This window comes from Danio rerio, chromosome 16 (assembly GCF_052040795.2).
Source record: "Danio rerio strain M-AB ecotype USA chromosome 16, GRCz13ab, whole genome shotgun sequence".
Taxonomy (NCBI): domain Eukaryota; kingdom Metazoa; phylum Chordata; class Actinopteri; order Cypriniformes; family Danionidae; genus Danio; species Danio rerio.
The window spans coordinates 45930760-45948381 of NC_141036.1; the positions used below are offsets into that span (position 1 = coordinate 45930760).

A 17622-nucleotide genomic window follows, 5' to 3' on the forward strand; every position below is an offset into this window, starting at 1 on the left:
TTGTTACTCAAAATATATAATAAAAATAAAATAATTAATTGCTGGTGAAGCTGCCAAAGAAAATCTACACTTGAAAAAAAAATCTGTAAAACTAAATAGCCATTTAAAAAAAAAGACAAAAACATTTCAGAAAATTACTAAAACTGGTTAAAATAAAAATGGAAACAGAAAACCACAAAAATAAAATAAACATTCTGACTAGTATTACAAAAAACATCATGTTAAAATGTTAAAAAATGTTAAAATAGCACAAGAAAAACAGGGTAAATCAGGGTATCTTCCATATCGGTTTTCAAACAAAAAAGGAAACGTATGCATAAATTTAATTAAAATGTAAATTTCATTCATTCATTCATTCATTCATTCGTTCATTCATTCATTCATTCATTCATTCATTTTCTTTTTGGCTTAGTCCATTTATTAATCTGGGGTGGCCACATGAATGAACTGTCAACTTATCCAGCATATGTTTTACGCAGCGGATGCCCTTCCAATTGCAACCCATCACTGGGAAACATCCATACACACTTACACACATATGGACAATTTTAGCCTACCCAATTCACCTGTACCACATGTCTTTGGACTTGTGGGGAAAACCGGTGCACCCAGAGGAAACCCATGCAAACACGGGGAGATCATTCAAACTCCACACAGAAATGCCATTTGACCCAGCCGGCCTTCTTGCTGTGGGGCAAACGTGCAACCCACTGCGCCACCGTGACGCCCAAAACATTAATTAGCAATATTATTACTCATTTGTCATTAAAATAAGGTCATAGTTCGCTGCCAAACGTCTTGCTGCTGTGCACCTGATGCTGAGCAAAGATAACCAATTCCGAGCAGCATCTGGTTTGCATGATTGTTTCAGAGCTTCTGTAGGTCTAAATAATAATAATAATAATAATAATAATAATAATAATAAAAGGCTATTTATAATAATTCATATTTTTTACTTAGTGTTTTTTTTTTCATTGCTTAGTTTTTAATAGTAGTTAGCAGGACCAGAATAAGAACACAATGGGCTCAGATTTTGTTGGCTAATCAGAGGAAAAAGGTGCATTTCAGCACCGCCTACATGTGTATAATGAATTTTAAAGTCGTTCATCCGACCTTAAACCGAAAAATGGAAATTGGGCCAAAATCTTTTTTTTTTTTTTTTTTTGTGAGCAAATGAAAAATGTCCGTTTTCTTAATTATCCTTCTTTTTTTTTGTTTAAAAATGGATATGGAATGGACGGAAGATACCCTGGTTTAAGAAGTACAGGAGTGATGTGAAACTGGGCAAATGACGAGCGGCACCAAAAATAAAATGATAAAAATTAATATAGTCACGACTTTTTGTTAATCATCATTGCCAAAATATATATTCATTAAAAGTACTCGAAGAACAAATATCATTTCCATCTCTAGATATGAATGAATGCAACATTTTTATCCTATATACCAATAAATTCTCTGCAGGCTTTTCCTCTCCTCATAGCAGGCTTTAATGGCTGATGTTGATGAATGCCTGTAAGGGATACGCTGCAGGTAGGATATGGTTACAGGTTTTGCACTGGCGGAGGGAGAGCAGCAGATAAAAAGCCTCATGGGTCTGGCAGGATGTTTGTGTTCAATGAGGCGAGACCCACAGCCTGGCCTTTGAACACAGGTGAGCGGCCAGAAACTGCTCTTGCCTATTTGTCCTCTTTTGATTTCTCCTTCATCCTCCATTCAGTCCACTTCTCTCATTCCCTTGCTCCTCTCCTCTCTCCGCATCTTTCACTTTCCTCTCGATCGTCTTTCTCTGGGGAACAGAGCGTTTTCTCTCTGCGACGGCTGCGTGTCATCACCGCAGCTTCCGACCGATGACAGCTCTCGATGGGAGCTCTGAGACGCCATTGTGTGTGTTTGTGCAGGGTGTTGGAGAGCTGGAGCAAAGAGAATCTGTGTGTTTGTGGTCATTTAGTGAAGCTGCGGCGTTTGTTGACTTGTTTTTGTTCCGAAGTTCTTTAAACAGTGTGTGAAATACAAGCTGACACGAGGGCAAACTGCAGCCTGACACAAACAGGACTTGGAAACCTTCGGCTTCAGCCGCCTCAGGCACGTTTCTTCCCTCTGAAGCATGATGTGGTTCTCAGGATGGCGAATTACCCAATACAATACATTACCATACACTCTCAGAAATAAAGGTACAAGTGCTGTCACTGGGGTGGTACCTTTTCAAAAGGTAAAATATTGTACCTTAAAGGTCCATATTAATACCTCAAAGGTACATATAGGTACTTAAAAAGTACAAATGTGTTCCTCTTAAAATAAGTAGTTACTAATATATACTTTTAAGGTACCAATAAGTACAAATGTGTACCTTTTGAAAAGGTACCACCCCAATGACAACTCACATACCTTTATTTCTGAGAGTTTAGTGTGCAAAACTTACAGATGCTTGAGCTCACCAAAAGTGCTAGACTGTCTACATTATGGAAACACTATTAGAAAAAAATCAACCACTAAAAGCACAACCTCGATTTTTGATGTTTTATAAGCAAAATCTAGGAGGAGCATGAGCAGATGTTTTGACAAGGATAATTTATAGTCGACAATCATTGTATTATCCAATCAGCTTCAGACCAAACCCGTATAAATAACCAAGCATGTCCTACCTCCATATTCTCTCGACTTTCAGCCTCACTCCTCCACCCCAGCTCCACAATTCCAACTGAAATCAGAGTGGGGGGAGCTTTTTGAGCTTGAGCAAGACACTGCACTCAGACCCCTATCTCTCTCTCTCTCACCCTCCTGACAAGGGGAATAACACAAGTTAGGGTGTCTTTCTGAGCTCAGAGCCCTCTTCTTGGACAGCACGGCAAATATGCATATATTATTACTTCAAAATATTTGTGAACTTTTGAACTTATTTATCTTTATAAAGAGATTAAAGACATTCAAATCTGTGTAAAATCAAAATTGACAATGTTCATTGTGCCATCGCACATTGTTATTCTTTAAGTGAACAATTAATTTGTGCAGGTTGATCCTTTGAAAAATATTTTTAATTTTGGTAATCTTCAATCAAAGCCTGACCAATTTCTTCCATGTTTGGGGTGGCGGTCCTTCTGTGTTGACGTCAGTTTGATGCCATAATATTCCAAATCATGTCTCTCTTACCATCAGTATGCTACAAGAAAATTATTTTACTCAATTTACTCAATTGTTTGCTTCAGTTCATCAACATACTGAAATAAAAGTCTCCCACAGCTTATCTTAGATAGTCTAATAACAATCTATTTTTAATAAAACTTTCCTAAATGATGTTTAACAGAGCAAGGAAATTTTCACAGTATGTCTGATAATATTTTTTCTTCTGGAAAAAATCTTAATTGTTTTATTTCGGCTAGAATAATAGCAGTTTTTAATTTTTAAAACACCATTTTAAGGACAAAATTATTAGCCCCTTTAAGATATATTTTTTCTCGATAATCTACAGAACAAACCATCGATATTGTATACTTGCCTAATTACCCAAACGTGCTTAACCTAATTAACCTAGCTCAGCCTTTAAATGTCACTTTAAGCTGTATAGAAGTGTTTTGAAAAATATCTAGTAAAATATTATTTACTTTCATCTTGGCAAAGATGAAATAAATCAGTTATTACAAATGAGTTATTAAAACTATTATGATTAGAAATGTGTTGAAAACATCTTCTTTCCGTTAAACAGAAATAGTGGTAAAAATAAACAAGCGGTCTAATAAATCAGAGGGTCTAATAATTCTCACTTTAACTTCTTGTTTATTTCAGCCTGATCTATAACAAGCAAACGTAACTGTTTTACATATTGGCAAAATAGGCTTTAGGCTTGGCCAGCCCAGTCACCAGACATGAACATTATTGAGCATGTCTGGAGTAAGATAAAGAAGGATGAATTCAAAGAATCTTGATGGACTCGGGAGTCCTGCAGGAACGCTTTCTTTGCCATTCCAGATGACTTTATTAATAAGTTTTTTAAGTCAATGCAGAGATGTATGGATGCAGTCGGCTGAGCTAATGGGAGCCATGCACAATATTAACTGTTTTTCCATTGCATCATGACTTTATATTCTGTAATGTACATTATTTCTGTTAAGTAACAAGACTTTTGTCTAAGCAAAGTCAGATCTTACTGTCCTAAATAAATAATTAAAAATCAAGACATGATCATATTTTATTTGGGTAAAATAAACGTAGAGGCCTTTGCCTTTCATATAAGCCACTTCTGATACCAAATGATCAACAAGAAGTCAAGTTATTATTTGTTGTTCCTAAAGCTTGAATCAGGTAGTGTATATGGACATATATAATATTGTAAAGCTTCCTGTAGAAAATAATAGTTTAAATGAGAGATTTGTGAGGGGTGAACTCAAAATATGTTGAGCACTCTATGCGTGCAACAGAGATGAACACAAACACTTCTGTCTGAAGCCGCACGTGTAGAGCTGCTGCTTCAGTACATTACTCCACTGCTGTAAAAAGCTCTTGTTGTTGTAGTTGTAACCGCTGACAGTATATTTACAGGCCTGCCTTTTACAGCTCAGATGGAGCGAGTGTGGCAGACAGAGGCCGTCTGGGAGGAGAGCATCACGGATGGAGAGACTAATATTCCTGTTGGGCCTTTGTGTGCACAGTAAAAGCGAAAAGAGGACTCCAGTCCCGGCTCTGGACGAGTGCTCTGCCAGGTCATGTTCTTCTGCTCGCACGAAACACCTCGCTTCGCTCGTAAATCTCTCTCTTCTAACTGCCGGCATTAAAATCTAGTAGATTAAATAGTTGGAGGAAGATTACTTTATTGATTCTAGAAAATATAAATAAGGCTTTATGGCCAGTCAGGCTTTTATCTGCAGCGTCCTGCGATCCAAGAAGTGGTTCAGGATAAGGGATGGAAAAAGAGACGGTCTAACCAAATAAGGAACGGCTTTCATATTAAGACTAAATGTGATGGGCTGGACTGTTGGTAAAGTTGTAATGAGGAAACCAGGAACTCTGGAAGTCTGACAGACACTTGTATTTTGTTAGTTGTGTTTAATAAATTGAGAAAGATACTGGAGTTAGATGTTAGATGCTGGACCACCTGCATCACAAACTCAAGTGCTCTTATTAGTTCAAAACAAATGCATTTGAAATAAAGTTGAAGTCAGAATTATTAGCCCCCCTGAATTATTAGCCTCCCTGTCTATTTTTTCCCAATTTCTGTTTAACGGAGAGAAGTTTTTTTTCAACACATTTCTAAACATAATAGTTTTAATAATTCATTTTTAATAACTGATTTATTTTATCTTTGCCATGATGACAGCAAATAATATTTGACTAGATATTTTTCAAGACACTTCTATACAGCTTAAAGTGACATTTAAAGGCTTAACTAGGTTAATTAGCTTAACTAAGCAGGTTAGGGTAATTAGGCATGTTATTGTTTAATGATGGTTTGTTCTGTAGTCTATCAAAAATATAAAGCTTAAAAGGGCTGATAATTTTGACCTTAAAATTATTTTTAAAAAATTAAAAACTGCTCTTATAAAACAAATAAGACTTTTTCCAGAAGAAAAAAATATTATCAGACATACTGTGAAAATGTCCTTGCTCTGTTAAACATAATTTGTGAAATATTTTAAAAATTAAAATAAATTCAAAGGGAGTTTAATAATTCTGACTTATATGACTATATATTTATATATGACTGTATGATAAAGAAGTATTTTAAAGAACAAATGTATTATCATATATCAAATGTATTTTCTTGAAATGTTAAATTTACAGAATAAAATTGACTGAGAATAAAAAGTAAAAATTGCTATAGGCAAACAGATGGATTCAACAAAAGCTATAATATACAGTAGTTTTAGGGTGCTTTCACACTTGCCTGATCCAAACCTAAGTTTCGATAGTCCCCCCTCAGCTAGTTTGTCTTTCCATTTGAACCTTGGTATGCTTGTATGATTGCTTTTTTGTGTGCAGGTGTTTCTAGGTAACAGCTATGAAAGCAAAGTGCCAAAATGGAGACGTACACATATCACGGTCTTTCTGCTTTTACTGAATCTTTTGGTTTTGTTATTAAAACCAAAATGCAAAGAGGCGTCACGGTAGCGCAATGGGTAGCACAGTCGTCTCACAGTAAGAAGGTCGCTGGTTCGAGCCCTGGCTTGGTGAGTTGGCATTTCTGTATGCCAAAAATTCTCCTCATGTTCACATGGGTTTCCTCTGGGTTCTCCAGTTTCCAAAGACCAAAGTCTTTCCAAAGTCCAAAGACATTGGGCTTCCCAATGTCATACTGTGCACAAAACATACGCTGGATAAGTTGGAGGTTCATACCACTGTGGCGACCCCTGATTAATAAACGGACTAAGCCGAAAAGAAAATAAATGAATGAATGAATGTAAATACAAAGAATGACTTTTATCTGCAGCATAAAAAATATATATTAAAATTATTCAGAATATCACGCAATGTCTGCAGAAATTATTTTTGGAATAGACAAGCAGACATTATTAATGTTTGCACAGGGTCAGTCCCGCTTGTCGCCAAGGTAGGTGATAAACAGACATACACGAATGAACATTATAAAAACAAAAGTTCACACTGGCTAAACATACTGTAATTTGATGTCAATCGAACCCAGGTTTGGACTAAAAGTACTAGTGTGAAAGCACTCTTAGGGGCCGATCACACATTTACGTTTATGTCGCTATAGGCAACGACTGGATATTATATTATATTGTGATATTCAAGTCATACAGCTCCAGATAATTCAAATCAGCAACCACAAGTCTCTCCTCCATTTTTAAAAGTCTCCGTTGTTGTCTTTACAACACAAACACTGCAGCTTCTTCAACGGAAACCCCGTCTCTGCTTTCGTTTGATTGGAGAATGAAACAGACGCGACTTGCGTAACATGGTTTTTCCACTCAGAGTTTACTTTTTTTAAAGCGAGCACAAGGGCAAAAAACCAAGCCGCAACAGGCGGTTAAAACGTGAGGCGCACAGGGCACATAAGCAGCGAGCAAAACGCAGCCGTTAGTGAACCATTCAACCATTAGCAAGTCACAAAAAAAGCAATAATTAAAAAATCAATCATTTTCAATTTAACGGCAATCAAGCCAAACTTTAACTGGGAAAATTACTGAAATGCCTTTTTTTTTGTGTGCTGCTAAGGGTTTTATTTAGGGGTGTCCAAACTCTATTCTGGAGGGCATAGTCCTGCATAGTTTACCTCCAGCTTCCTTCAACACACCTGGAAGTTTTTAGTATACCTAGAGCTTGATTAGCTGGTTCAGGTGTGTTTAATTGGGGTTGAAACAAAAATATGCAGGAAATTGGCCCTCCAGGACTGAGTTTGGACACCCCTGGTCAAATCCAGTCTAAGGGTTTATGATAAGCTAAGCTAAAAATGCTGACACCAGACCTGGACATCACATCTACCAAAATAGATTTTAAAATTGTAAAACTCAGAGGTCAGATTGTTGTAAAATGTTGTCAAATGAGCCTAATTTTAAAAAAGTAGACTTTCTTTCAAGGTGGTATTGTGCTTTATTTATGTTGTAATAAAAAAATAAATATTATTAGGTATATCAAACTAGTTATTTAATTCATGTGCCATTTACACTAGTGGATTTTCATTTTTTATTTTGTTGCACTTGTATCCACACTTTACTCACGCAGTTATGAAATAATAGATTTAAAATATGTCATAACAAAAAGCAAATAAAACATTGTAAATATATAATTAGCAAAAATGTAAAAAAAAAAATTATTTTATGTAGCTTAAAATATTGTAACTTTATATATTACATATATGTTAGACACAAATGTGTTATCAAATTGGCCAGAAAATTCATCATATTTGAAGACAGTTGTCGACAATTGAGATGAATCTTAGAGAGGAATTTATGTTGTTGAATAGTTTTAGGACAACTTTTGAAGAAAGATTTTGATCCACTTCAGATAGATATGATCAAATAGATATGACTTCAAATAGATATGATCAAAAACATTGTAATATAGTAAAATTTTGAAGTTTTATTACAGTACTATTTCACTTTAATTTGAAGGATGTCTTCCTGCATAGAGTATTCTCTCTCTTTCTTTCTCTCTCTCTCACTCTTCTTCTCCACTTTCTTTTTTGTCAGCTGTTGACCATTACAAAACTCCAGTAAGTTTAAAAATAAAACAACATTAGTCAACTATAGTGCCAAAAGCTAATCTCCAGGTCATTCTTAAAGTAAACTCTAGTGTTCTGGATTCTTTCCAGCTCAGTCTGCACACATTTGAGAAAGATCTACACTTTGAGAACTTCAGGGATGCTTTATTATATTCGGTTCTGATAGAAAGGAGTGTGAATGATGGGCAGGGTTAGGGGCGTATGCTTTTAAAAGAGATTTTCACTTCTAGTTTAAAATAAACTTTTTTTTGGTTGTTTGTTTTATTGTTTAGCTTCAAAAAAGGCAACTAAAATTAAAGTTTGATTTAAATGTTAACTGTAAATATGTAAATAAATACTTTGTAAAAATGTAAATACTGCCAGCAAATCAAAGCAAACTCAGGTGCAGCTTGACTAGTATAACTCCATTCTGTTATAAATTAGATTGGTTTTACTGTAATAAGTTCATTATAAAACGTAAAGAACACTATGAACAGTTGCCTTGAACTGGGCCGAAGCACGCATGTCCCCCCTCCCGTCTCCCCCGATGGCCTGCACTCACATAACATTCGGCACGTTTACGTCATCAACGATGCGTTGTTCAGTTTAAGAAGCGCTTTCGCTCAGCACAGTGGGGATTTCTTTAGTCATATCGTTTTAGATGTTTGGGATGCGGTGACACGCAGTCAAATATTTCGCAGAACAGATCAGCCACTTTTGACGCTCATAACCAATCATAAAGTCCTCGTGCCACAGAAATTATGATGTTTGCTAAAGATTCAGCCATCGTGCAGTGATAGGTTTGCATCTTTAATACTCTACGACAGTTTGCGTTCATTGAACAGTAAGAATGATTTGCCCAAATGAACCGCGCTCTGGAACATCTCTTCCAACCGGGCCAGGGCCGGCCAAGTGAACAGCGCTTGAGCCTGATTCAGTGCACTCACACTTCTCAAACAATCTGGGAAACGGCCCTGGGCACAGTTCGGATAGCCCTTAATTAGTACAAAACAATGTTTTCAAGCTATTTTTAAATATTATTAAATAAATTAGGAAGTACCTATGGCAACTATATTTATCTTTGGCCAGTAGTGGAAAGAGTACTGAAAAATTAAAAAAGCCTTTTCATGTAATTTGTAGATATGTGTGTAAATGTAACACACTGTAGTGCATCCAGTTATTGCATATCAGACACACAACATTATAAGACTTTAAAATTAGGTTAGATTCAGGTTGTGATATCAGGTGACCAAAATTATATGTCTAGCTGGTGTCTAAGGACAACGTTATTTTGATATCCAAATGACAACGTCAAATGATATTGATATTTGGTTGATTTTAGGTTGTTTCAGAAAGTGACCAAAATCCAATGTCATATTGACGTCAAATACTGACATTTATTCATCGAGTATGGCAAACAAAATCCAACATCTAATAGACGTCATAGTGGTAACATCCACACAACATCAAGCTGTAACATCATTAGACGTTGATTTTAGGTTGGACGTTGGATATCTGCCTCACATTAGGTTCTGATGTCAACCCGATTTTCATTTACTAACATAATGCAATGTCCCCACGACGTTGGAGTACAACTTTAATCTGACGTCATGTTGATACCTAGTGGCTGCTAGGTGTTTAAGGCAATTTCGGTCAACATAAATTAGACATTCGCCATCTTCTCCATCAGTCTATGGGTAAATGTGTGTAAAGATTTTTGGACATCTTCTTTTTGACACTTTTAATGCTTCCAAACTATGCTACGATTATAAATTGCCCATGTCTTAGTAGGTAGTTCATTATGAGGCGATTAACCTTCTATGTGCGATTTGATTGGACAGAAATCACAGGACTGATTTTTCGAATCCCGATAGACAATAAAAAAATAAAGTAGTGACTGCAGGTTGAAGGAAAGTAGTGGAGTAAAAGTACCAATACAACACTAAAAATGTACTAAATATAAAAGTTCGCATTTTAAAACTACTTAGTAAATTACAATTCCTGAGAAAAACTGCTTGATTACAGTAGTTTGAGTATTTGTAATTTGTTCCTTTACACCGCATGCCTTCGCCCCACTAGTCTCCCACTGGCTTTTGGCCCTTTATAAGAAAAAGTTTGGACATCTCTGCTTTAAAGGAACCAAAAGGCGTACTCATTTTTTAAAGCATTTGTTTTTAAATATAATTATTTTTATTTATTTATTTTTTTTATATATATGATAGTCGAGATTACAGACAGGAAAGTATTGAGAGCATAGATAGGGGAAGGATCAGCAAATGACCTTGAGCCGGAAATCGAACTCGGGTCACCTCAATGCTATGTGTCTGCACACTTAACCACAAGGCTATTGGCGCCAACATCTTGAAGCATTTTATGTTGTTCTGGGCTCAAAAGAAAGTTGCTCATGTAATGCGTCCCATAGTATCCTCGTTTTCTGGATCCACAGAGTGTAAGTCATTAGAGCTGTTGTACGACCACCAGCATAATTAGCACAGGGTTTGTTTTATGGGGGGGCTATTATCACTCGCCATAAACAGCCAAAAGTCGCCATTCTCCACCCCAGCAGTCAAGCAGGGGATTTTTACAGGCCTCTTGTCCTCAACACACGGTGCGCATGTGTTTGCTTTAGCCGTCGATATCGATCAGCTCTCTTTCACGTCAGTCACTCAGTCTCAGCCAGGCCAATCTTGTGGCCATTAGTTTCCACCTATGTTGGTCTTAATTATTCGGTTGGTTTTGATAATAAAAAAACGCATTCCTTGAATCACACTGTTTTATTAGTCTTTGGTATATTTTTATATGATGGGCTTTTAAGAATGTAATTAGCGCCACTGAGATTTAACAACTTCGAACGCTTTTATTTTTCTTTGGAAATTATAAAATCCAATGGTCTTGCAACTTAATGGCCGAAAGATCTGCTTTAATTTAAAACAGGCATCTTGAGGGCCAGCGTTGGTTGAAAACTGAGTTTATGTTTAGCTCATTCGTCCATTCATTTTCCTTCGGCTTAGTCCTTTTTTTGTCAGAAGTTACCACAGCGGAATGAACAGCCAACTATTACAGCATATTTTTTATGCAGCGGATGCCCTTCCAGCCACAACCCACTACTGGGAAATAATCATACAACCTTGCATTTACACACACACATTCATACACTACGAACAATTTTGTTTATCTAGTTCACTACATTTCTTTGGACTGTTGGAAAAACTGGAGCAACCAGAGGAAACCCACGCAAACATGGGTAGAACATGCAAACTCCACACAGAAATGCCAACTGACCCAGCTTGACTTGAACCAGCGACCTTACTGTTTTTACTGAGGTGACAATGCTAACCACGGAGCAACCTTGTTGCCTATTTAGTTCATGGTATCTGAATAATTAAACAACATCAATACATTTTTATAATTCTAAAAGTGCATTATTGGTCCACTTTTTTTAGCAACATTTGTTCTTATTTCTCATTTTTCTATCATCAAAAAGCTTTTAAAGCATTATGGACCAAGAACCAAAACAATCAGATGAAAAATCATAACATGGATAATGTAATTTTTGTCATAAATTACATAATAAAAACATTAGCTTAGCTTAGCATAAAACACTGAATCGGATTAGACCATTAGCATATTCAAAAAAAAATTAAGTGAATTTTCAACGTAATTACAGAAGTCAAGCTTTAAAAAGAAAAATTATTGAAACAATTTTTTGACATTTTAGTGCGAGATGCTTATGGTCTAATCCAATGCAAGAATTTATGCTAAGCTAAAAGTGCTCCTGCCATGTTTTGACATCTGCTGAATAGATTACAATATGGTCAAACTCAAATTTAGGTAAGTTTTTTTTAAACATGGTGTTTCACAGGTGAATTGGGTAGGCTAAATTGTCTGTCGTGTATGAGTGTGTATGGATGTTTCCCAGAGATGGGTTGCAGCTGGAATGGCACAAACTGCGTAAAAACATGTGCTGGATAAGTTAGTGGTTCATTCCGCTGTGGCGACCTCAGATTAATAAAGCGACTAAGCTGAAAAGAAAATGTCTTATGATAAAAAATAATACAAATAAAATACAACATTTCATAAAAGGGCACCTTTTTTACCCCTTTTTTAAGATTTAAGATTAGTATTTTGTGTCTTCAGAATGTGTCTGTAAAGTTTCAGCTCAAAACACCCCTCAGAATATTTATTATAGCTTTCTGAATCTGGGAAATTCAAGCTGTTAGGACAATGTAGCTGTTTTTGTTGCCTGTGCTTTTAATGAAAATTTGTTAGTTCTCCCCACCCACCACTCCAACGTGCCTGTCAGACCCACAGAGATCTCTCAGTATTGCTCTGATGCGTGTAGCGTCAAGTAGATAAACAGCACAGTGACAGACAGAATAAAGCAGATCTCTCTTACTACAGTAAAAAAGTTTCCCTGATATGCTGTGGAGTTAATTTAAGTCTTTCTGCAATGAAGAGTCACACACAATGTCGTGCACATACACAAACACACAAGTTTAGATTTGCACTGTTTTTGCACAGCAAATGTGACAGGATACATGTTAATATCCATTAAAATGGATATCAGTTATGTTAATGCACAAAACAAACCTGATTTAAGTCCACAAACCGAGATTGAAGCATCTTGTTTTATAATTGTTCTGACACTATGTATCCATGGTGATGAAATACGTAGTTTTAAAAACGTTTTAAACTCGGTGCAGATGATCGCAAAGAGCTGAACAGATCTTTTAATCCCAGTTGCTTTGCGCACTTCCTGTCTTGTGGATATGATTATATGCATTACGATGGAGACATGTTAATACACGTCTGTCAGTCAATTCAGTGGGCGGAGAACTATACTCTTATGTCACACGGTGGGCCTCAGAATTGCAGGGATTTAAATCCCATTTTAACGTCAGGAAATTAAAAAAAAAGAGACTTACTGCTGTAGACAGAGATTGTTTCTTAAAATGCATTAGTGTAAACGGCTCCTCAGTTTCCTGCAAGTGCTAAAGACCACAATTCGCATGCATGTTTTTGTGAAATGCCTTGACTGATGTAGGTTTATACTGTGGCTATGGAAGATTTAAGATATTACTGACCCAAAGCTGACCCAGACCAAATCATAGCGCTGCAGCTTACCCTAATTATCTCACTTTCGCATGCAGATTATGATGCTGAAGGAGAGAGTAACTAGGGAAAAAGGCAAAAAGAAATATTGAAAAAATGTGAGAAGGCATGAAGTGTGCTAGTGCAGCTTCCTCTGTAATGACCAGGGATCTTGTTTTATAGACATTTTAGGGACAGAAATTTTCCATTCTACCCAATAATGTGGGATTATTTGCCACGACACATTCAAAGAGGTGAAATTAGTCTGTTTTTCATTTACATGTTTCCACTCCAAACACCAAAATGCAAAGGGAGGTTTTGTTTTTCTGAATGAAAGTTCATCTTGTACTGTTTTACACCCAAACATTACAATTCTCTCATCTGCAATTACAATTCACCCTGCATTTGTTCCAACCCTGTTTGATTTTCTTTTTCATCTGTCAAATGCAAAAGAAGATATTTTGAAGAATGTTGGAAACCAACATTGACATTCATACCCACATAGCAAAATTTCTCTGGCCCAGCTCTGGCCCACACAATCAGGTTTTGCTTGGCCCACATGCCGCAGTGAATTACGGTCATGACTGGACCAAATCTGGCTTCCAGACAAGGGCCAAACACAGACCATATATGGGCCAAGTCTCAGCCAAGTTAATAACTCATAACTGGGCCAGATAGGTTGGTGTGTCACGATTGCAATGAAATTGATAAGCCCATGGAGTGATGCGCTTTAGGCACACTATGGGCACGCTTTTTCTCAAAGTGACCTGATTGGTAGAATTTTTTTTCTTTACTCAAAAATGATTTTAGTGTATTTTAAATGTGGGTCAAGACTGGCCAAACTCACATGGCCCACTTATCAAATTTTTAAATCTGGGCCAAATACTACGTTTTACATCTGGCCCAAATTTTGTGTGCCGCCTTAAAAACGGTGCCACCTCTGCCAAACCCGGGCCATGTTTGGCCCACATGCTGTATGCCAGTGCCGGATGAATGCCTGCTGTGCCAGCTTTTTGCCAAATCTGGGCCAGAATTCTTTGCTACTAGGGATTGTAATTTGGATATATGGCTACCAAATTTCAATGTTTTTAATAAAAGTAAGAAGATTGCTAGTTTGAGTTTGCATGTTCTTTCCATGTTCTCGTGGGTTTCCTTGGGGTTTTCTGGTTTCCCCTACAGTCCAAAGACATGCGCTATAGGTGAATTGGATGAACTAAATTTCCCATAGTGTATGAGTACGTGTGTGAATGTGTAAAGTGGACGCTGACAAGAGAGGTGCTGATCCAAATGCAGGTTTAATGAACAAAGAATGGTCAGGCAGGCAACGGTCAACAGAGGGGCAGATGTACACAGGAAATTCTGAGTCTTGGTTAATAAACAGGGGGGATGGTTTATTAACCAGGCTTCCAGCCTCCACCACGGTGACTGAAGCTCTGTACAAGACATTTGGCCAGCGGAGAAATTAAAATGGTTGTGCCCAACTGAGTCTGGTTCTCTCAAGGTTTTTTTCTTCACTCCTATCAGGTGAAGTTTTTTTTCCCTCTCCGCTGTCGCCACTGGCTCGCATAGTTCAGGATTGGTAGAACTACGCATCGATGAATTTGCTCTTCAGTGTTTGGACTCTCAGTATTGATTTAAAATCACACTGAACTGAGCTAAACTGAACTGAACTGAACTTAAACACTAAAACCTGAACTACACTGTTCCAGTTACTATGACCATTCATGTGAAGCTGCTTTGACACAATCTACATTGTAAAAGCAGGTATAGCAGACAAGAATAAAGAGTAAACCAACAAAAAAAAAACAAAAAAAACAAGGGTCAAAACTGGCAAGGCAAAGGAAACACATTGTAATATCACAAATACAGTAAACAAGACAATGTGTGTTGTGTACATAGTCCTTGTAATCAGTCCATAATGATCCTCTGGCTGTGAGTGTGTGCAATCAGCAGAATCTGGAACAGGTGTGTGTGGTGCATGACTGGATCTGTAGTCCATGTAACAGTGGATTAGTTCTTTAGCAATCTGTTTGTACCAGCGATCTGCAAGAATTAGATCGCTGATGATTGAGACAGTTTCCCAGTACTGGGTTGTGGCTGGAAGGGCATCCGCTGAGTAAAACATATGCCAGAATAGTTTGTGGTTCAATCCGCTGTGGCAATCGCTGATAAATAAGGGACTAAGCTGAAGAAAAATTAATGAATGAATTTGATAGAAACTCCTTTATGTTTTTAACATTTTATGGCTGGAAGAAAATAATATTTAGTTTTATTTTTATAAATATTGATGTTAGCAACGTCTGTGGCCATTAAATAAACTGTATTTAGCAACTTATTCTTGCTTGCAATTGTACTTGTAATGTACATAAGACTAAATGTGTTGCAGAATACTCATGGAAAAGTTTTTTGTTCACCGTTTAAAAGTAAAAAGAAATACTATTGAAGCGATACTGATAATAACAATCATCTAGACACCGTCCACAGTGCTGAGAGATGTTTTGAAGATTATATACAGTCGAAGTCAGAATTATTAGTCCTCCTGAATTATTAGCCCCCCCTGTATATTTTTCTCAAATTTTTGTTTAACGAAAAGAAGATTTCTTTCAGCACATTTCTATAGTTTTAATAACTCATTTCTAATAACTGCTTTCATTTATTCTTGCAATGATAACAGAACATAATATTTTACTTTCAGTGCGGTTTTAATACTCAACTAGGTTAAATAGGCAAAATACAAGACTTTCACCAGAAGTATAAAATATTATAGGAAAAAATCTATCTGTTAAACATCCTTTGGAAAAGATTTAAAAAAGAAAAATAAATTCACTGGAGGGTGAAAATTTTTGACTTTACATTACATATAGTGCATTCACAAAAATAACAGTAATGGGAAAAAAACAGCAGTTAAGAAAGCATCTAGTTTTAGGATTGTGTATAATTGTTTCCAATGGCTCAGTCACCAACATCATGTCAACAGATGAGAAAGTTAAGATAATTTTAAAAATTAAGTCTATCGCCCATAGACATCACAATGCTGAGCAGGCATCGCAATCCTCCAAACCGCCCCCGTTGCAGCAGCAACCCGCTCGCAAAAAATAAACACTTATGCCCTGTTTACACTAATACGTCTGTGAAAACGCATTTTCAAAACATTTCTGAAAAGACAGTTTATCAAGGATGTACCACTGGATTGCGTTTCACTATAGTTGCTAAACGTGATATTTAATTAATCTTGTCTCTGTCTAACGACAGTCTAACGACTGTTGGTTGGTTCCTATTGCTTGTGTACCTTTTTTACCAACCAAGTTTATCTACGCCATTATAACAACACAGCTCACTCTGCCTGTTCATGCCAGAGTTCTGGAGAAAAAGTGATTGACAGGTGGTAATTTGTGTGCAACTTATCTTTATTTATTTATTTGGTTATGGGTAAAACAAAGACCATGCGGGTCGAGTAGTTGGAAAGGTAGGCTACAAATAATTAATTTGTTTTAAACTACTTAATTATTCATAAATAATTAATTCACCGCCGCCTATGACGACAATGCCATCGTCCATCGTGATTTTCAACATTAGACATCGTACAATGCCAAATTGGTAGACATCACGCAACCCTATTGTATATCCAACTATATACGACTACAAATATCATGCAGTTTCAAGTGACAAATTTATAAGTTCAAACGAGAACTTCATCTCGTCAAATTCAAGTTTTCTTGAGAAGAGATGCATTGAGCAATTCATGATTTGCTCTATTGATTCAAATCTCCAAAACAGTTTGTAATACTGCCACATTCAATATGTGTTTGTTTTACTACACAGTATAAAAGTCACATGTTAATAGATGATGACAGACTTTTCATTTTCATGTGAACTATCCCTTTAATTTTCCACATCAGGATCGATCTTCAGGCTTTCCTTTTTTGTGTCCTCAATGACCTTTTCTCAACTTCTGTCCTCTGTAGAGTTCTGTGTTTAAGTATCCTGTCAGTTTTCTTGGTGCTAGAATGATTCCCAGTCAAATAAAGTAATCTTAATAGCACCAAAGAGAGTCATTCCACAGTTTGAATTTCACGCTGAAAAAGGGGAAAATATAAAACTTCTGGCTGAGAAACGCCACAACTGCACGTACACATAACATTCAAGTGCCGGAATACTTGCTTGTGCAGTGTGCATTCTCTTATTATTATTAATATGATTTTTTTATTGTTGATATTATTATTATTATTATTTTGCAACTTTGGTTTGAAACAAAGTTGGATTTAACGTATTCTGTTCATCTGTTATTCTGTGGATGAACTGATACAAAAAAATGTCAATTAGACAAACATTTAAAGAGAGCTCACCCAAAAATAAATAATTTGTGATCTTGTAATTTT

The 17622-nt window shown here is 36.5% G+C and overlaps 1 protein-coding gene across 1 annotated transcript in view; it reads left to right on the top strand.

Moving 5' to 3' along the window:
- The first annotated feature begins 1567 nt into the window (after positions 1–1567).
- rspo3 (R-spondin 3) overlaps positions 1568–17622 on the top strand; it is a 58394-nt gene continuing 42339 nt past the window's right edge. The window contains exon 1 of the mRNA XM_087284853.1: positions 1568–1654. The gene's annotated coding sequence lies outside the window, so the exon portion shown is untranslated. The remainder of the gene's footprint in view (positions 1655–17622) is intronic.